Source organism: Nannospalax galili, unplaced genomic scaffold (assembly GCF_000622305.1).
Source record: "Nannospalax galili isolate Female #2095 unplaced genomic scaffold, S.galili_v1.0 scaffold227, whole genome shotgun sequence".
NCBI lineage: Eukaryota > Metazoa > Chordata > Mammalia > Rodentia > Spalacidae > Nannospalax > Nannospalax galili.
Window position 1 is genome coordinate 6,643,270 of NW_008360303.1, and position 22,641 is coordinate 6,665,910.

A 22,641-nucleotide genomic window follows, 5' to 3' on the forward strand; every position below is an offset into this window, starting at 1 on the left:
GCCTGCAAACTGGTTCAAGCCCTATGGAAAGCAGTGTGGCGAACTCTTAAAAAACTACAAATGAACCTACTATTTTACCCAGTTATACCACTCCTTGGCATATACCCAAAGGACTTATCCTATTTCAGAGACACTTGTACATTCATGTTTGTTGCTGCTCTTTGCACAGTAGCTAAGAGATGGAAGCAAACTAAGCGTCCCTCAGTTGATGAGTGGATAATGAAAATGTGGTTCATTTGTACGACGGAATTTTACTCAGGAGTAAAGAAAGATGAAATCATGAAATTTGCAGGTAAATGGATGGAACTAGAAACTGTTATACTACGTGAAGTAACACAGACTCAGAAAAAAAAAAACAACTACATATGTTCTCCCTCATATGTGGATCCTAGAACCAGACTCTGATAAATAAGTATGCAACCAGACATAACTACAGGAACCAGGATAACGGAAAGATTTTATACAGAAAGTTTATGCAATTACATTTTGATAGGGCGTGGTGGCACACGCCTTTAATCTCAGCATTCAGGAGGCAGAGGCAGGCAGATCTCTGTGAGTTCAAGGCCAGCCTGGTGTACATAGTGAGTTACAGGACAGCTGGGGATACAGGGAGACCCTGTCACAACGCCCCCCTAAAAAAAATGCATGCTAGAAAAGGTAAAATCTGTACTAGTTAAGAACAAAGAAAGGGGTTACTAAGGAAAAGATATAGCACGCAAGTTAGTAGACTCACTCACCAACATGCCCCTAGATCACAAATAACCAAAACGTGTGGGAGGAGTGATGAGTCTGGTGCTGCATAGGACTGTCCACCAATAGGCAGATCATGGACAGATGCCATCTTGCCAAGCTTGGTCGTACCCACTTGCCTAAGATCATCACATTTAAGTGTGTTGACTGTTACTCTCAGCAAGAAAGAAGGGGCCGGGAGAGTCAGCCACACTTCCCAACCAACCAATTGGTCCTAATTGCACAAGGGGGAGGAGCTAATGGTATATAAACTGAGAAAGTTTAGCGGAGACTCTCTTGCCATTTTGTGTAGTTGTGGGTAAGTGGCCATCCACACTTGGATGAACACTTTCTGTGCAGCTTTAGGAGGGGAGCATCCACACTCTTATAAGCAAACACTCACCCATTGTTCTGTAAGTAAGCAGAATAAACTCAATGGTTTCCCAGACTGCAGTTTGGTGAAATCAGAGCTCATTGTGTCATAGGAACTAAGGGAAGAGGGGGCTGGACATCATTTGCACCTCTCAGAAGGAATTTTACTATAACTGGACATGAAGAGATGGGAATCTACTTGACAGCATGTGAAATAGTGTAAACTTGAATCATTTAAGAATAGATTTGAGGGGCTGGAGAGATGACTCAGTGGTTAGAAGCACTGGCTGTTCTAGCAGAGGACCTGGGTTCAATTCCCAGCACTCATATGGTGGCTAGCAACCATCTGTAAGTCTACTTCTAGAGTATCCGATGCCTTCTGACCTCCACAGGCATTGTACAACACAGGTGCACTTACATTCAGTCAATAAACTCATAGAAATAAAATGATAACTAATTTTTTTAAAAAAAATATAGGGGCTGGAGGGATAGTTCAGCAGTTAAGAGGACTAACTGCTCTTGCAGAGGACCCAGGACCGATTCCCAGCACTTACATGGCAGTTACGAACCATCCTTAACTCCAGTTCCAGGGGAATCCAACACCCTCTTCTGACCTCCGTGGCATTGCACAACACAGATACACTCATATACTCATACACATAGAATTTTTTAAAAAATTACTAAACAAAATATATATTTTTTAAAAAAGAATACATTTGAGGACCTGGAGAGATGTCTCAGTAGTTAAGAGCACTGACTGCTCTCACAGTGGTCCCAGGTTTGGTTCTCAGCACCCACATGGAAGCTAAGAACCATCCATAACTCCAGTTCCAGGGGATCCATCGCCATCTTCTGGCTCCCATAGGCACTGCACAGCATGGGTGCACTTACATAGATACAGGCAAAACACTCACCCACAGAAAATAAAAGTAAATTTAAATTAATGCATTTCTGTCTGATGTTTTGCACCATCTACACGATATTTATCTCTCCTCTTTCTCACACTGTATAACCTTCCCTCCTTTGTCAAATATTAGGTGTCTGAAACTGCATGAACTCATTTGAATCTTCCATTTTGTTCTATTGACGTACATGTTTGTTTTTGTTGCAATAATACTGTTTTTTTTCTAAGTAAGAAGCTTTTAAAAAGATTTATTTATTTTATTTTATGTGCATGAGAGATACTGTTTTAATGACTATACCTCTGTAGTATAGTTTGGGATCTGGAATAGTAATCCCCCCAGCATTGCCCTTTGTATTAAGAATTGCTTTGGCTATCCAGGGTTTTTTGTAATTCCATATGAATTTTAGTTCAAAAGGCTACCAAAAAATATACATACAAAATATATATGAGTGCATGTGTGTAGCTGAAGGCTACATAACAAAAAACACAGTGAACCTCCCTTCAAGTTGTTGGGCGGAGTGGCCCAAGAGACTTCCAAAATAACCCAAGTTATGTGGTACTATAAACATAGTCAAATACACATGGCTGGAGAGGACATAGATCCTAGAGAAAAATCTACTTTTGTCACATCCCTGGACCAAAATAATTTCTTACTATGTTCTAAATATGTGTTCTTATATTTACAGGTAAGTGTACATCTTGTTGTGCATTAAAGAAGTTTCTTTCTGCAATAGACAAAGACTATTATAAAGTTCCGTAAGTGGTCAAATGCAGCGAATAAATGTCTGTGTGGTGCCCAGCCCTAAGTGACACATCTAAAATGCAACCTCTTTATGTTTCAGGGTACATAGCAGAAGAGGAGCAGAGAGAATATTAACGCACTCACAACTTTAACCAGTGAAGTTTCCTCATGCAATAGATGGTGATTAACCCAGAAAGTCACAACTGGCCATAGTGCAGAGAATAAGAGACCACAGAGTGCTTATCCCTAAATAGGACACCTGTATTAAAACTCTACCACCCAAGGCTTATGGACAAACATGAAGGAAGGAAAGAAAAGATTGTGAATGTGGTCGGAGGAAGATGTGGTGAATGGCTACAAGAAGCAGAATTTTCCGGACAGCTGGGAAGTTACTTATATTAATTGACAGCAATGGTGACAGAATTCACAAGAGCCACGCAAGTTCAATCAGACAAAAACCCAGCATAGAAATGAGGAAGGACTAAGAAGCCTCAACCTTACCTGAGAATTATTAGCAACTGATAACTATGGGGAGAGGAAGAGTTTGTTTTCTTTAAGGTGTGATGCTCTGTAGGTTAGCCAGGCTCCAGTGGATAGATGCTCACCAGAGGACATTTGGGGATACAAACTTGTTTCAACATGCCTTAACACATATGACTACATGAAATCTAGTTGGGGGCTGTAAGAATGGTGCAGATAGGGGAAGGGGTCTAAATATGATCAACATATTATGTGAAATTTGCAAAAATTTTATAAAATTTAATTTTTAAAATAAATTTAATTTTTTTAAAAAGAGTAAATTTGAACTGAAAGCTTTCTACTCTATGCTTTGCATAGCATGTCCATTTCTCATATGTTCAATGTTCTCATTCTTAGGAATTTCTTATAGACTTGACAGTGCTAATTCTGCATTGTTAGTTGTGGATTAGTGTCTTCATCATTGCCCACTTACTTTTGTTTTCTTGCACCTTAATTTCTTCAAGCTCTCGCTGAGACTGAAACAAGCACTAAAATCCAAGTGGCAGCTCTGTGCCTAGTAGAGACTAGCTGACTGGCATTTCTCACCCCAGGGCTGCTGAGCACTTTAGAAAACTAAAACCACCTCAGTCCTTCCCACAGATCTTTTCACTCAGCTGGTTGGAGGTAGGACATAACCTTCAGGCTATACAAAAATCTCCTCTAGGAAACTCTAATATGTAGGTAAGGTTGAGATGAAGTCTGACAGTGATCTTAGAGGGACCCTTGGCATTATCTTGGCCTGGATTTTTATTCAGTAGTGAACTAAATTCTTCTTGAATTAAAAAGTGAAGTGAGGCAAAGGGACCAGAGTTCCAATCAGATAAACTGTCCACATCCAAAGAAGGGAGCAGAAAAAAACTGGAACAGACATTTTGCCTTCATGTTAGGAAACCTTTACTAACTCCTCTATTTTTTTTCTTTCATCTTACTTTTAATTATGTGTATGTATGTGTGTACATATGCACATGAATGCAGGTGTCCACAGACACCTAAAAAACCTGGTAGTTTTATCTCCATAGAAAACAAAAATCAAGACCTCTGCTAGCAGGAATGGTAGAATTACTTACCTGAAGGAAACTGAAGAGGGGATCTGAAAGCTGGAAGGCTTAAAAACATACCTGTGTAAAGTAATGGAGCCATTACATAACTCAGTGTAGAGGTTTCTCAAAAAACTATAAATAGAAGTACAACATGACCCAGCTATACCACTCCTGGGCATACACCCAAAGGACTATGCATCCTACCACTGAGATACTTACACATAAATGTTTATTATTGCTCTATTCACAATAACAAGGAAATAGCCTAGATATCCATCAGTCAATGAATGGGCAATGAAAATGTGTTTCATATATACAATGGAATTTTATTCAGCCATAAAGAGTGAAAATTATAATTTTTTGGAAGATAGATGGAATGCATATTAAAAAGGATAAGTATCACATTGTGGAGGTTTGAATAAGACGTGTCCCCCACAGGTTCAAGTATTTGAACATTTGGTTCCAAGTTGGTGATGCTGTCTGGAGAGGTTATGGAACTTTTAGGACACAGAGCCTTGCTGGAGGAATTAAATCACTGGGGAGGCTTTCAGATTTTATAGCCTCATACCACCATGCCTGATGTTTGCTGCCGTGCCTTCACCTTGATGGACTCTCATCCCTCTGAATTCACAAGCTAAATAAGTGTTTTCATCTCTAAGTTGTTTTGGTTTATAGTATTTTATCACAACAATAAAACAATAGCTAATACACATGCATTCTCTACCATATTAATATCCTAGCTTTTAATTTTAATATATGTATATTTATGTGGGAGCAAGTATGGGTAGAGGCCAGGAAACAAGGAAACGGCTCATGAGAGGAGAAAATGAGGCTTTAAGGGAAGGAGTAGAGATGTGAAAGTGGATGGGGGACTACTAGGGATGAAAGGATAGGAAAGGGGATGGGAGAGTGAAACTTGGATCAGCCAAAGATAAGAATATATGAAAATGTCATAAGGCAATCAGTTACTTTTTACGGTAATTAGATAGCAAAACATTAAAAAACAAAACTTCCAGGAGTCTGTGTTTACCCTAACTTGTACCTGTTTGTACTTGGATAAATCGTCGTTCAAATATCAGACTCTGTCAGTAGCTTTGCATTTCAGCTATGAAAACGTCCCTGTTTCTAGTCCCCTTGACCCCAAATAAGGCAGAAAGTTCGACTGCTCATGTCTGCTGAATCAGCTCACAGGCAGTATCTCCATTTTAGCTTCTAGGAAGTTGACTTTTTTTGTGAACTCATCTCTCTTGGTCATTCTTTTGCCTTGATGTATTTGTGCCTTTTTGTTTCTTCATTTTTAATACTTATAAAGCAAGCTAGAAAAATACCTAATCATAAATCCTAATACTCTTAGTTCCAAATACAATATGATATGACTGAAAAAAATGTGACTCTAGAATGCTCAAAGTAATATCAAAATACAGAAGACAGCAAGTACCTGGAGGAATCCTGCAGAGCTAACCTTTGTTTAAACCTCTCAAAAAGATTTTAAGAAGCTATAGTTCCAGCACCACAAGCACTTGGGCACACTCTACTGTGCTTTGGGTGACTAGTTCTTGCAGATTTTCAATTAGTACACCACTTTAAGAATCTTTTATTAAAAAATTCTTTTCCATGCTTGCCCCAAGCTCTTTCCAAAATACGCATTCTTCAATTTTATTGGCCATTCCTACTGTAGAATATACCTGAAACGTGGTCAATTAAGTTTTGATTTTAAAAAAGAAAAGAACAGTGAGAGAGGAAAAGCAGTAATTAGTCTTAGTAATTTATTTGAGATCAAGAGACATCTGAAGAATAAGACCACAGGTTTGTTTTAATCTACAGCTATTTAGATTTAATCAGCTCTAACACCCACTTTACTTGTCTCTTAAGTGACTAAATAATCTTAACAGTATGAGTTATCACTCCCAAATTCAAGTGGAGAAAACTAAGATTCTGAAAGGACAAATAAGGTTCACAGTCTCACAAAATTAAACTGAGTTTGTGATCTACAGGGGATTTTTTTTCATTTCTGATAGAGAAGCCTGTGTGTGTAGCACAAGGCAACTCATTTATGAATCAGAAATGAAGTTCTCAGCTCAATATTGCTGTGTTTTTCCCATGTGTGGGCTGATCGAGCACATGAACCATGTTTTCATGGCATGGAAATCAGCTTGTGGAAATTAGAATTAACAGTCTATGCAAGTCCATTTACTTAGCAGGGCATTTTTGACTACCCTAGCATACTGACTAGATCTAAGTAAATAGAAACATGCAGTATTTAACCCAAATTCTTTGTTTGCTATTGAAACTCTTTTTCCTTCTACCCTCATGAAAGAAGAGAAATATATCTGATAACCTTTATTTATTTATTTTTCTGTCTTTTTGAAGCAGGGTCTCCCTGTAGCCCCAGCTGTCCTGGAACTCACTATGTAGACCAGGCTGGCCTTGAACTCACAGAGATCTGCCTGCTTCTCCCTCCCAAGTTCTGGGACTACAGGCATGCGCCACCACGCCTGGCAATAACTTTCTTTTAATAAGACTGCCACTATTTTAAAAATATGCAATTTATAGTATCTCTTGCATAGTAGCAGGAAAAAAAAAGTCGTCTTAGTACTCAGAACTGACCAGGTTCTTATTATTTAAGAATCCATTCCTTATTGGATTTATATAGTATCTTTTCCCTGAAGAGCTCAAGGTTTTATTCAAGAACCTTTAAGCGATGAACATTATTTCAACGTAATGAACCTCCTACAGAAAGAAAGAATAATATCATAAATTTTCCCAGAAGAGAATCACTAAACCTAAACAAGGAAATCTTTATAAGAGTAAAGTATCCAAAGAAGGAATAGTGGGAAGAGAAACAAGACTGGGAGAAGGGAGTGTCTTCACTGTGCAAAATGTCTCTGCAAAAAAAGCAGTCTCGCCTTCTCTATAAAGGTCATCAGCTGTGGAGGGGCAAGAAGTTTATGAATGGGGAGGTGGGAATGCATGGCCAGTCAGGGAGAAGGCAGAAGCAGTATGGAGATGGACCTTCTTTCAGTAAAGGCAATTACAGGTACGAGGTAAAAGTGGATGATGAGTGAGGTCAGGACCTTTGATGGGAAGTCAGGAAGCAGGGATTATGAAAGACCCCGGCCATGAAGGTAATCTTGCCCTTTTCCTTCAATGTGGTCATCAATGTTCAATGGGAGAGAGACTACCTTAGAATAAGTCCTCCAGGAAGTATTCTTTCATATAAGACTTATGCCAAAAACACTGAGTTTGTGATAAAATTAAATAGACCATATGGTTGCCCTATAATTTTCTAATTTTAGAAAAATTCACATATGCAAATAAGTGTGGGCATTCCCCACACAAAAGTGTAGGTATGTTTTCCATATGTTTTCTTAGTTCTCTAGGGCTTTGGAAACCATCTATGAGATTCTTATAGCACCTTCATCAATTCAAATATAAAACCCTTCATTCCCACCCTCTTATTATAAATCAAACTGGTTCCCGAAGTAGCTCGACAAAGAACAGCATACTTTTCTGCACTACCTTACTGTCCATATCAACCCCATAGTAACTGGAAACACTCCAAAAACTGAACCAGCAAAATTTAAGGGACTCAAAGTACTAACAGTGTTCAAAGAAATATTGCATAGAAAAGTGAAGTAATGGAAAGAGTCTCACAGAGAAACTCTGGAATCATAAAAGATAACACAATATCATCAAGGAAGTGTGGCATTTTGTCCTGGAATGACAAAGCTCTTGATTCCCACAGTCTTATTTCTCAGAATCACTGCTTTCTTACTCTCAACCTAACAGTATTTTATTTGTCTCCCAAATGCATGATGAACTAGTATTTTAAAATACCAATGTGACCAAATGTCACATTATAAACTTTCTCAGAACACTAGAATAACTATGATATTCATGTGTATACATAAAAATCATGTATATATAATAGTCCATTATATGGTCTCCCAATTAGCATATAGGGGCTATGAAATTAAGGAACAGAAATGCACAGGCGAGATTTTGCTTCAGACTTTGCTTCCTAGTCATTGTATAACTTTAGGAAGCCACCAAACTCTACCAAACTTGGTGATGCTGGCCTGTAATCTTAGCTATCTGGGACGCTGTCTCAAAATAAAAACTAAAAAGAGGCCTGGGAATGTAGCTTGGTGATAGGGCACTTGTCTAGCATGCATGAGGCCCTGAGTTTATTATCCTATATTGAAAAAAAAAACAGGAAAAGATTATTCAAATTATTCAAACTTTAGTCTTAGTATGAGGGAAGGGGGACTTGTAATTTTAACTGCTTTGTAAAATGTGATGATTAAATGAAATAAAGATGAAATAATGTCTGCATAGCATTGTTGCAATACATTGTTACCTGTTAAGTTCTCAGTGAACATGATGGAGTTTGTTTACTGTTTGGTTTGGTTTGGATATGGCTTTTTGAAACACAGTTCCACTATGTAGCCCAGGCTAATCTCGAACTCCCAGACTTCCTGTTTCAGCCTTCTAAAATCTGGGATTTCAGGCATGCACCACCACAGATAATAAACACTAGCGTCTATCAGGGTCTTTATTATTATATTATGATAGACTTATACTTTATCTCTCAACCAGTAAATTAAAGATTCCTATTAATCATTATATGCCTTACACCTAAATGGTCTTCTGTTTTTTGAGTGCTTTATTTTTCTCCTTGACAATTACACCATTTTGTGTTTTCAAAGTATATACAGTTTATTTCTGTTCCCTCATGATATGACTGCCACGTTAGCATAGAAGCAGCAAGCAGACAGGTCCGTGTTGTTATCCCCGCATCAGCAACACCAGCCAGGAACACAGCATGTACCCATAAAAAGGGAAAGAATGAGCGAGATTGACTCAGCACATAGTGCAGACTGCATAAATTTGATATCCACGGCTATAAACAGAGTAATTGGAAAACAGCTACTATATGTGTGTGGAAAATAGCTACTCTATGTGTGTATGTGTGTGTGAGTGCCTATTCTACATGAGCCATTTCCTATGCAATGGGGAATGCAGTAAGTGGCGGCTGCTTTATTACTGATTGAAAGCCAGTTAATGAATTATGACTGCTTAGCATAACAGAGAGGTGAGTAAATTTGAAGAGGGCCAGGTTGATCAGCAGAGTGATTTAAATGTTAGAAAATAGGATTTAGGATGAGAGGCTAAGGGAATTGGGGTTATTTCGCCTGGAGAAGAGCATGGGCGAGTGTTATACAGCAGGCAAAGGCCAGCTGTTCTCCATTTTTGTAGACTAATCCATGTAATAAAACGCAGGAGGTGATGTGTTAAAATAAATTCATTGAGGGACTTTGGATTTTTTTTAACTTACATTTGTATTATGACTTTGGGGACCTTTCAAATTAAAATTATTCTAAAGAATTATAGTTGAAAAATAAAACCATAGAGGAAATAACTATAATTAAGTACATGTCACTACATATATGGGTTTAAATTAAATGTAATGTTAGTCAAAATACAAAATATACAAAGAAACCTGCATACTCAGATTGTGTGAATAGGCCCCACTTATCAAGTTTATGATACATCCGTTATATTTCCAATATAACTGTTCAAGTTTTGTTAAGATTTTAACACAGAGAGGAGTTGTTTCAGGCTTTTCCCAAGAGATAAACTAATCTAGAACTTTATGGATAAAAGAAATATGTAAAATAATTAGTACCACAAAGTTTGACATAATCTTGATGTGGTAATAAAAGTAGTGGAGTTCGATGACTTGGAATAATAGTTTTATCTTTCATCTCACTTATGTAATTTGCTTTACAAAAAATATTGGTTATATAACATTATGAATGCACTAAAAAAATTGCAAATTCCAATGTGTCATTTTATGAGCCTCTTAGTAAAGGATTATTTTGCAATTTAAAATCATCTTTATTAGAACAATTCTGAGGCTATGTGCTTAATGAATATTTTGGAGCCAAACAAACCTATGCAGAAATGTATTTTTTCTTTTTAGGCCTATTTGAGACAGGGTCTCCCTGTAGGCCCAGCTGTCCTGGAACTCACTATGTTGACCAGGCTGGCCTTGAACTCACAGAGATCCACCTGCCTCTGCCTCCCAAGTGCTGGGATTAAAGGTGCGCGCTACCATGCCCAGCTGTATTTTCTCATTTTATCCGAAGGATGAATATCTGCCTTGGTGATTGTCTATGTAGAGCTTTCTTTTCTCACTGATCATTTAGAGCTGGCGCACAGAATGAAGGCACATCTTATTAGATCTTGTCTGAAAATAAATAGTTCCTCATATGAGGAAAGCTTGCTGGATACAAATACTGTCTGTCTACTAGTTCTTCAGCTCACAACTGTCTTTGAAGTAAGCACTTTGTTTACTTTTTTGCAATATTTTCTGGAAACCTCTCCAAGATGTTACCACTAATGGTATGCATCTTTAGATATTCTGTCCCAAGATGTAGAACTCTTAAACATATGCCTATCATTTTCAAATGTGTTCATAAAAATTGACTACATGCAACAGTAACATTCAAAAGGAAAGTTTAAATAATATTTTGGTTTTTTTAACTTGAGATTTGCTGGGTTTTGTTTTGTTTTGTTTTTTGATTCAGGGTCTTGTGTAGGCAAGACTAGCCTTAAACCTGTTATGTAGCCCAGGATCTTCTTGAAATTCTGATCCTTCTAATCCTCTTGCCTTGTCTCTTAAGTGCTGACATTACAGGTAAGCACCACTGTGCCTAGAAAATAATATTTTCTCTAAATCTGGGATTGACATGTTAAATAAAATATTTATAAAAATTTGTATAGCACAACTGTGAGGGTTGTAGTTAGATGACTAGGTGACATGAGTTAAAAGATGGCCACCAGTAATTGCCATCACTAATTAGCATCTCTCTCTAAGTGGATAAATGGATATATATATATATATATATATAATTAAGGGTGGAATAAAATCCTAAATGTAAAATATTTATGAAATAGGGCATAGAGGCAAATGCCTAGAACCTCAGCACTACAAAGAGTAGGAGATCCATGAGTTCAAGATTATCCTGGGTTACATAGTGAACCCTTGTTTTGAAAAACTGAAGTGCTGAGGATGAGGCTTACCTAAAATGTATAAGGCCCTGGATTCCATCATGGAGAGGTAGGACTTATCCCAGTTCAGGCATATAATAGACAATAATTATTAGTGACGATACTAAATTATTCATCTTACATAGATGAATTACATAGTCCAACCTTCATCTTTCCATAACAAGACAATGAAGCTCTTGACTTCTGAGCTTGTGATGCTCTGTTTTACCACTTCCCTCTATCATTCTTAACTTCCAATCCAGCAGTGTTGTTGGGATAGAAAGTGTAAACTGGTTGCAGTGCCCTCATTTGTTGTTCATGCATTTTAACTTGGTATGTTAGCTATCCTGTGAGAGGCTCCTGTTTAATAATGCATTTTCAGAGAAGTATATTTTAATTGTCTACATTTTAAATGCAGTATTTTAAAATGGAAGTATATTATCTTTGCTGTCTTGGTTTTCCTAGCTTCAGATTAATTAAAAGAAGTGTTTTCCCCTCTTCACATCCTCCCTGTAAACAGTCTTAATGAGCATCATCCCTTCACAAAAATGAGTCACGAAACTAAAGTATTTCGTAAGTGGCTGTCCCTCAACTGTTACCTTGTATGCGATTGTTCCAAAACTGACTCAAATACAGATAAAATTGAAGCTGTTGCATTGTCGTTCTTTAAAGAAAACTGATCCTTGAAAGAATGAGCAACTTATATATTCTTTTCCACAATAAGCTATAACAGTAAACAGCCGAGATAGTGTTCCCTATGTTCTGTTCTGTGCTCTGTGGATCCAGAGGCCTCAAACCTTTCTACTCATAACATGCACTCATAGAGGAACACAAATTCCCTTGGAGTCATGTGTGCTCAGACCTTATTACAAACTGATTCCTGATCCCTCCAAAGCACAGGTGGCATTTTGAGGCTCCTGAGGCTCCACAGTCCCTGCCTGAGTCCACGTTCCAGCCCTTCTCCACTATACATGGCTCTTCTGCCAAGCTTTCTATGGTGTCTGTTCTCTGCTGTGACCAATATTCTTGAATGTACCCATACTCTTGAATACCTACCTTTCAGAACTCAATACATAAAAATATCCTGAATTTGTACTCATTCAACTTCTAAGAAGACTGAGTTGTGTAAGTGTAGTAACATCAGTGTGTCATGTCTTTGAGCAGGAAGTAAAATGAAGAGGGAGAAACTGTTACACCAATATCAGTGCAGACCTTTGTATCTAATGAGAAGTGTTTAAGAAAATGTGTTCACTTGAGAAATTACAACTTTAGCTTTGCTATTTCTAAATGATAAAGAAGAATACATACTAAATGTGTGGATCATTTCTAGTGGCATAAATTTTTATCATATTTTTAAAACTATGTACTAATTTTCATTGGAGAAGAAATGCTAAAATGTGTCAAATGCTAAATATGACTTTCTCTTGTATATTTTATCACAATATGAATGATAAAATTTTTGAAAATCTATTTGGGAAGTAAAAATGGAGTTCAACTTTTTCTTAGGAGTCTGTACTAAATATAGTATTGTGATATTAATTAAATAGTACAAATACAAATAAATAAATTCAAAACAATTTCTTGGGTTAATTCGTAAGTAAAACAGTATTTGATTAAAAGACATTTCACATGATTGTCATAAGGACTTGTCAGATCAGAGTCTTTTGCAACTAAGATGGAAATGTGTGCATCAGGTTTACTTGGGAATACTCTTTATATGACAATCTGAGTAAACAGCAGAGGCAATCTTGTCAGAGGAAGAGGCTGAAGCCTAGTACCATTCTATAAGTTCTTCAGGGAACTCTAGAACAGCAACACTCCTCAGAGATGTCCCATCTTTATGCAAGGGACCTAAGCCTTTGTACTACCGCGTTGAGCACATGCTGGACTTGATCTGCCCCCAGGGAGAGGACAAGCAGATCATTGTGCCAAGGTGTTTTCATGACCCAGCCACAGGCAATAAGCTCAGCATCGGACAGTGATCTTCCCCTCACAAACTGAGTGGTGTGGTTCTGCGCTCCCTGAAAAGCTACTGCTGCAGAAGAGTTTTTCTTGTTGCTTATATTTTTATTCTTAATTTCAACGTCCCCGTAGATTGGGGATGAAGTATAAGAAATGGATTTTAGACTTGCACTTGAAATGATTTACCAATTAAAACTTGAATATAGCAATCAGTACATTTATAATGAAAGAATAAATTCTTCAGATACTAATTTCAATGTTGTTCTTTAAGCATCCTTGTTCCCAACCTATGTACTCAGGCACTCCACATCATTATAACAAAGAAATGGGATAATAATGGGAAATTTTAAAATCTTAAGAAAATAAAGAATATGTCAGATGATATAGAAACTCATTCCCAAAGGTGGTTCATATTTTTAATAGACTTATTTTATCAAAACAGGCAGTTTGAATTTTTAATTCTTATTGAGCTTCTGTTTTCTCATATAACAGTTTTCAGTCAAACTCAGACCCATTCTCTCATCCATGCCTCACCTATCCCTCCACCAGACCCCATGTACTCTGCCACACATGGCAAGTCCTATTCAGTCAAGCATTTGTACCCAGATGCCCTTCAATGCAAAGTCATCCACTGAAGTCCAGTCAGTCCATCCAGAGATTGTGTGCAAAGAATATTCTCCCCCAGCCAGCAGCCACGAGCCTCCAATAAGTCTTAGTCTAGGGACGGCCAACCACCCATCTTTCTCTTCCCTTCTTGGCCCTTATTCAATTGAGTTGGCATGGGTCTTGTGATCCATTCCACTATTGTTACAAGTTCACATGTGCAAGCTTCCAATGGCCTGAAATCCTCTGCTTCCCTGTGTTCATGAGCCAGTTCTGGTTCTTACAGTCTTTCTGCCTCCTCGTCTGCAGTGGTCCCTGAGCCATGAGCATGTGAGGTTCAATACAGGAGTCCTATCCAGGGATACACACTCTGCAGTCTCTTACTCTTTAAAACTTGGCCAGTAGTGACCTTCTGCGTGCATTGCTCTCTGCTGTACAAGGAAGCTTTACTGGTGAGGGTTGAGGGATGCATTAGTTTTCTCTTTACCCTTTGTTCTTCTAGGCTTCATGAGCCTTAGTTGTAGAGGCTCAACTGTAGATGTGTCACCTAGTACTTGGCATGTCTCAGACATATATTCTCTCTGTGGGACCAGTTGTTCATTTCTGCAGCAGCCCCTGTTTCAAAAAGAAGCTTCTTTGATGAGTGACATGTGGCATGCCTGTCTGTAAATATAAGGACTGATATTTATCATACAGTAAGAGATTTAATTTGTCTAGCATTATGATAGCCAAACTTCAGTTAGAAGACTTCCAGGTCATTTCCTGCTCCCTTGCTTCAAGTCCTGTATCTGAAGTATGTCCTGTCTTCAACATTAGGTGCCCATCTATTAGTCCTGGGAGACAACCAAGAGGCTTGGCAATACTCTGCATTATCGTGGAAGTCTCCTGGACCACTCCCACCAATCACTCAAAGGCAGGTCTCCTGTCTCGCACTGTGGCCCCTGCCAAGCAGCTCCCAGGTATACACAAGCACCAATGTTCAGACACTATGTGTGCACCTCCCATAGGGTCCCAAGGGCACCACACCCCAAGACTCACCCATCTCCACTCTCCTTCCTCCCATTCTGTCCCCTTTCTCCTTCCCAGTCTCAGGTCCCCATTCTCTCCATCCTCTTCCCAGTAACACCTGCCTCCCACCATCCCCTACCTCCTGACCCCACCTTAGCATGGCCCCTTTCATATCCTTCCCTCCTTAGCTCCCTGCAGAATGCTCCCACTTTCCCCATCTCTCCCCTGTTCACATCTGTCCCTATTATCCCCCTCCCAGATTTTTTTCCCTTTACCTCCATGTATCCTTCCATTTTCCTGACTCTTGATGCTACATCAGAATTTATATACTCACATATAAGAGATTGGTGTTATAATCTGCAAATTAGGGAGAAAGTAGGTCACTTGTTTTTCTGTGTTTGTGTTAGTTCACTTAGTGCAATACTCTCTAGTTCCATCCATTTACCTGCAAATTTCATAATTTCATCTTTTCTTACTGCAGGGTAGAACTCCATTGTGTAAATGTACCACATTTTCATTATCCATTCGTCAGTTGGGGACATTTAGGTTGTTTTAGTTTCTTAGTTATTATGAAAACAGCAGAAACAAACATGGATGTACAGTTATCTCTACAGTAGGATGAGTCTTCTGGGTATATGCCAAAGAGTGGTCACTGGATCGAATCCAGTATATTCCTTTTGATGGTGTAATGACATTGCAGAGCAGGATTGTCTCTGACTTCTGGATGAAAAACCATTGCCATGCAAAACTCAACATAGAGTGCAAACTGAGGATGTCAAAGGCTAATACAATGATGAAGTTTGAAAAGTTATACAATGCCCAGCAGGTGCATAAATTGTATTAATATGTAATATTATTTTACCCTCAATGTAAGTATGTTACTTTTTTAAATGGCAACAGAGAAAAGTTTCTGTCTCTTTCACTCTCACCTACACATTTCCTCTCATAAAATGTATTAATAACTGTGAACACTATTGAAATCACTGAGTCATTATAGTACCTTGAGCCAAGAAAGGTTGCAAACATGTTTTAGCATATGATAACTATTGAGTGTTCCAAGTAGTAGAAGCTGGGTGAAAGAGCCAATCAGGGAAGGAGCATCTGGCATCTGGAGTAGACAATGTGGTGTGTGCATGTGTGCGTGTATGCATGTGTGTGTATGCACATGTGTGCTGCATGTGTGCATGTGTGCATGTGCATGTGTGAGTGTGTTTAGAAGAGAACATACCATGCTGCCGATACTACTCATGGACTACAACTGTTCAGTACTTAAGTCCAACTGATGGAATTACAGGAGAACAAGCCAGCTTTGAAGGATACCGTATATTACATTAACGCTGCAGGTGAGACCTCATGGCTCACCCCTTCAGTCAAGCTTTTCTTCCATATCTTTGTTCACCACACCCTTCTGCTCCCTGCCTGCTTTTTCTCTTGTTTTCCACAGAAAGCAGCTGTGGTTCTCAGAATCCAGGCCACTTCTTCAGTTACCTACACTTTAATCTCAGCAGGAGATCCCACCCTCTACCTCACAGATCAGAGAGAAGCCATCAAGCAGCCCCTGCAGAACTCCCTGTGTGCATGGTACTCAGTTTTTTGGGCCTTATTTCTTTGATGCTGTCTACTGCTATCTTTTCCCCATGTCTGATAACTCGTGCTTTCCCTCTTCCTTTTTGTTAATCAATTAATTAATCAATCAATCAATCAACCAATTAATTAATTAATTTAATTTTTAGTGTTATTTTCCAGACCTAAACAAGTGGAAATCCCCCTGAATATGTTTAAGTCCTTTCCCGATTCTTTTGTTCTCACCCTTCCTTTGTATTCACATACTTGAATGAGCTCTTCCTGCTCACTCCCTCTGTTTATACCTCTCCCAAGAAGTTTGCAATTTATTCCACTCTGAGAATCCCCTCACTCCATTGAAATGACTTTGGGGAAGTCACCTGTGACTACCATTTTCATGCAGGCAGCCAACTAAGTTTATCTTCTTTCCACTTGAATTACAGTAAGTCAGAGCATGATAGGGAGTCAGAGTCAAATAACTTCACTACTTGCTAGCTGTGTGAGTCAGGACCACTTTGCCCATCTTCTAATATACGACTTTATGTGTAAAATGAAGACTATAAGGGACTTACTAAGTAGAATTTTTTAATGAGAAAATTAGAGAAACAATTTGGTGTATAATACAGAATGTATGTTGAGCAAAAGTTTAGCTTGTAATTATTTATTTTCTTTTTTACTACATATATGTATATACATAGGTAAAATATATATGATTTTATATATAGGTAAAATATAGATAGATGATAAATAGATAGATCGATGGAGATAGATAGATAAATGATTGTTTTGTTTTGTTTTGTTTTTTGAGAGAGTTTCTCCTTGCAGCCCCAGCTGGTCTGGAATTCATTAGGAGCTGATCTCAGTCTCACAGAGATCTGCATACCGCTGCCCCCATGCGTGTACTCGTGAAATCAGAGTAGCTTCAAACTTAAGCCAGAAATGATGCCTCTCTGAAACATGGACAGGCCAGCGAAGCATGTGTAGGAAGGCAGGAAACATTACATAAACCATACTTAACACCAAAGCACAAGGCATCTGCATCTTAGATAAGGGGAGATAAACCAACTGAAGGAAAGTTCAGTTAAACAGGGAAATCAAAAGAAAAACTGAGTGAAAATGAAAGAACTGTTTATGGATGTAAGTTCACTTCAAAACAAACTTCGGATCTGTGAGGAATTAAGGACTAAAGGAAAAGTTAAGGATTAAAGGAGGACTAAAGGAAACATATTTAGTATCATTTAGAGCAAAAGAGCGTTACTCCCACTACACATCCAAGTCACTGAGAAGGATGGCAAATATTTAAATGTAAAATAATGATAATTAAAAGAAAACACATCATTTGTCCTTAGAAAATGAAAAGAAGCAACTATTTTTCAACAACCAATAAGGAACGAAAATTAAACTCGGGGAAAGGCGTCATTGTGGATTTTGTGAAACTTAAAATGCCTTACAAAGCTTTTCCTCACCTGAACCCCATCATACAACTATCCTCATCTCGTCACATCTCCCTCCTTATCATCTGCTCTCCATGACGTCCTCTAAGATTTCCCAGCACATTCATCCACACACCCAGCTGGCCATTGAAGTTTCTGTTTCCATCTCATTCAGATCAAATTTTCAAAGCCTGTCTCAAAATAAAAAGTAAAATCAGATCAACGGCAGAGTGCTTGCCTAGCATGGGTGAGGTCCTAAGTTCCATCCCCAGCTCTAACAACAGCAAGAATATGAGGGCTACAGAGCAATTTGAGGCCAGCCTGGGCAACTTGATGAGAACTTGTCTCAAAATAAAAAGTAAAATCAGATCAACGGCAGAGTGCTTGCCTAGATGGGTGAGGTCCTAAGTTCCATCCCCAGCTCTAACAACAGCAAGAATATGAACACTATGTTTTTAGTCTTCATATGGAAAAAGACAAGTATTTCATCCTCTGAAAAAGAAATATTGGGTCTTGGCAAGAATGAAGGCCATTTAGACATTTAGTTGGTTTAGTTACAGAAATACAAATAGAAACAAATGCTGATGTGGGATTCAAGTTCCATAAAGTCTTTTTTGTTTTGTTGTTGTTTGTTTATTTGAGATGTAATCTCCCTATGTAGACCTGACTGGCCTGAAACTTGCTATGCATACCAAGCTGGCTTTGAACTCAGAGTTTGTCCTGCCTCTACGCCTTAGATGCTGGGATTACAGGCATGAGCCACCACACCTGGTTCATAAAGTCTTATAAATAAGTTCCTCTTGCAGCTAAAGGATATAGGACAACTGTTCACAGATATTTTGTGCACCAAAGGAGAAAAGTTACAATGTTCTTAGGAATGGTTATTATGAATGGAAAACCATTGTCAGAAGAGGTAATGGTGAACAGAGAAGTTAGTGAATGTGATTTATCTTGTATAATTCTTTTTGTCTGGTTTATTGAGATGGATCTCATGTAGCCAACACTGGTCTTGAACTCACTGTGTAGCCTTCACTCCCCAAATGCTCAGATTACAAAATACTACACCTGGCTATGTTACACAATGCTTATGCAGACAATTACCATGAGGCCAATCATGAAGTATGAAAAGCAATATTTTGATAATTTAAGGAAAAACAGTAAGGAACCACTGTGAGAAAACAAAGCAAGTATGCTTAGCGTGGAGGAGCGTCTGTATATCTCTGTGTTAGTACAGTCTCACTGATAGACAAGCTGAATCTGAGAACACTGAAGGGCTGAGTCATCATGGTAGGTGTGGGGAAGGCAATTTAGTTCTACTAAGTAAGGGCACTTCAAGAAAAAGTCAGAATAGCAGACTAGCCAATTTATGACCAAAGATATATAACATATGTCAATTATTCACATGCAGACCTATTTTATGATTCTGACAGACACAGATTGTAAGAAATTCCTTTGTCCAAAAGCCCAGGGATAAAATGTTACTCTGCAAAGCATTTGGCACAGTATCTATATCTTCTTTATTCAGAGAATCAAAGGACTTAGAACTTGGCCTTTCTCCTAGTAAACGCTGAACAAGTGTACTCCCCATGCAACAATGAATGTGAATTAAAAAGAAATAATGCCCCCAGATTGTGTTTCAAAGAAAACATGACATACTAGTAACCCTTTAGGAATGTCAAGATTATCAGAAGACTTACACTGCCAAAGTGTAAAACTAAAACCCAATTTTATGCATTAGGGAGAAACCAAACGTATTTGAGCTGGGAGAGGTAGAAATGTCTCTCGTTTCCCCAAAGTAAGAAAAGAAACTTGCTCTCCTCCAGCAAGCAACATCTAAAGAAGCTTGCAATGAGAACAGGTAACACAACTGGGCGCCATGTGAGGGGAAAAGTCTACTGGTCCATGAGAAATGGCAATGGTTGGAGAGCAGAAGGTGAAAACAAGCACGTCTGTGTTGGGGAGAAAAGCAAATGCACCTGCAGCACATTGGGGAAAAATACAACAGACTGAGGGAAAAAGAAACATGACTCACCGGAGATGAAGTACAAAGTTCCTTAAGAAGATCCTGAGTGTCCCCAGAAGGAACTGCAAGGCATCTGCTTCACTCTGGGAACAAAGGAAACATATGGGGAAAAGGTGCCTCTGAAGTCCACAGAAACCTCTGTGGTGGGGCAGGATGGGGAGCAAGAGGCAGAGGAACTGATGGGCTGGTAAATGCTGTGAGGAAGGAGGGCGCGCATGGGATCACTGGAGGAAGAGTAAATATTCTTGAGTCTTCTGGGGGAAAGTGAGGTACTTTGTGCTCATGGAGAGAAATATAAACACTCATTAAGGAAGCAGTGATGCAAATCAGTCCTTGAGGAATATGTCAAGAATGGGAATAATAATTAAAAAGAAAGGAAGCTGACATGCCTTGTGCATTGGTGATTGCTGAATGACAGGAACTCCATCCCACCTGTGTTTTGAGCACATGGATGATGGGAAAGAGAATCATGGAGCAGAGGATTTTAATGTTTATGTAAAGAGAGTAAGAAACAAAAAGCTTATAAAGAAGAAAAGGAGAAATCCAAAAACAAAACTCTGGGATTTATTAAAAGAATTCAGAAAACATCTAGAGAACTTTTCAAATAATCAAAAGATACTATCTAATGGATGTACCCAAGGGGAAAAATGAGCTATGAAATTAAACAGCATATCCCAACTAAATATGGTTATTATTTGGTTTTTCTAGGACACAGTAACCCAGATTCTATTTTTTAAAGCTTTATCTACAGATTTCAAGTAGAGAAAAACATAAAAATTATGCCAAAGCATCCATGTATGAGATTCACAGGTAAACATGTTTTATAGAACGTTTCTAGATTGACGTGCCACCTTCTCAGAATAAGCAGGCAGATCTGAAATGCAGAGACAATCATTTAATAGAATATCAATAAATTTGCTTAACCTAAAATAACACTGATCTAGCTTTGGTGGCATAAACATAAAACGTCTAGTTTATCATATGTCCCCAAATTTTGATTCTCTGTATCAACCCTTGTGTAAGTAGATGTATATGTGCAAAGTAAATTAAAGCTGTACCATGCTGTGAATTGCAGCTACTGGAAATCTGAAAGCCAATACTTAACAGCCATCCTGGGACACTGCCCAGCTACCTCTGTGGGATAAAAGCTTGTGCTAATTACTTGAAAAATATGGGGCTGACATTCAAAACTAAAAGTGGATTGTCTAAAGAGGTCATGCTCATAGCAGAACAGAGTTCTCTGTTTCCAATACAAAGAATGAATAAGGCCACGGTAGACAGTGCACTGCTCTTTATCCAAGTGTATCTACTATGAGAGCTTGCCTGGCCCCAGGCTAGAAGATGACTGTCATCTTCTCAGACTCTCTTCTGCTGCTCAGATCTATATCTGGTCAGGGACAAACTTTTCTTTTCCACTACCCCTACCACTATTGCTGTTTAGTGTCTCCTCGTGTGTGTGTCTCTTTTAGACAATAGCCTTATAGCCAACATGACTTCTATCTTGCAACACTCAACATTCATCCTTTGAGTAACATCTTATCGTATCTGACCAAATCATCCACCTGTTTATTTGCCTTTAAAGCCTTCTTCTTACTTACAGAATAAGGTCTGCTCTACTATCCATAGTGCTGTGTAAGCAATGCCACAACTTCTTCTCATCTGCCTTCTCATCTGCGATTCATATTCAAATATCCAACATGTGCTTCAGCAATGCAAAATCATAAAGTTTGTCGACCCATTCCTTGATACCCTGCACAGTCATTTAATCTACCAGGGGAGTCTTCCCACTTGTCTACACGCAACTTAACAATTTGCTTTTAAAAGCTACTCAGGGTTGCATGAATCTGTGAAGCAGCCCCTTGTACCTTCAGAATTTACCACTCTTTCCTCTCTCCACCTACACCTTCTTATTTCCCTGTGGGCATCAAACCAGAATTTTGTGCTTCTTCTTTTCATGAAAGCAAGAATTATTCATTTTATTTCAGTCTTATCTGTCTTCATTCTGTCTTATTTCTGCCTTATGTTTTAAAAAGCTATGCACGGTCAGACTATCATGTTTGGTTATGGATCTATATGGCACAAATTAATTTGGTAAAGTAATCTGATAGACCTGAGAATGTACAAAGCCACAAAAGAAAAATCATACAGAGGACAGGTATTTGTGGCAAAAATAAAATCAATAATAAAAGCTACTGCATAAAATAGAAATAGTGAGGTAAAGGAAAAGAAATAACCTGAAGGAGAAGAATAGTAGGAATCATGTTTGGTTATGGATCTATATGGCACAAATTAATTTGGTAAAGTAATCTGATAGACCTGAGAATGTACAAAGCCACAAAAGAAAAATCATACAGAGGACAGGTATTTGTGGCAAAAATAAAATCAATAATAAAAGCTACTGCATAAAATAGAAATAGGAAAATAGCATCCTTAGATTGTGTCAAAGACATGAGTCATTTATAGTTTAGTAAGCAAGAAAATCTTTAAAATGTATCCACTGTGTTAAGCACTGATATATACCAAGACAACAAAGAGCTGAGTGGCTGCTATTTGAATGGTAGCTCATCTGCATTCTTCCAAACAGACCGGATACCAAAGAGAAGCTGTATGGGGTCACAGAAGAAAGAAGAAATGGAGAAATTTTTAATCACACAAAGGTGTGTAGCAAAACAGCCTTAAGTTGTAAG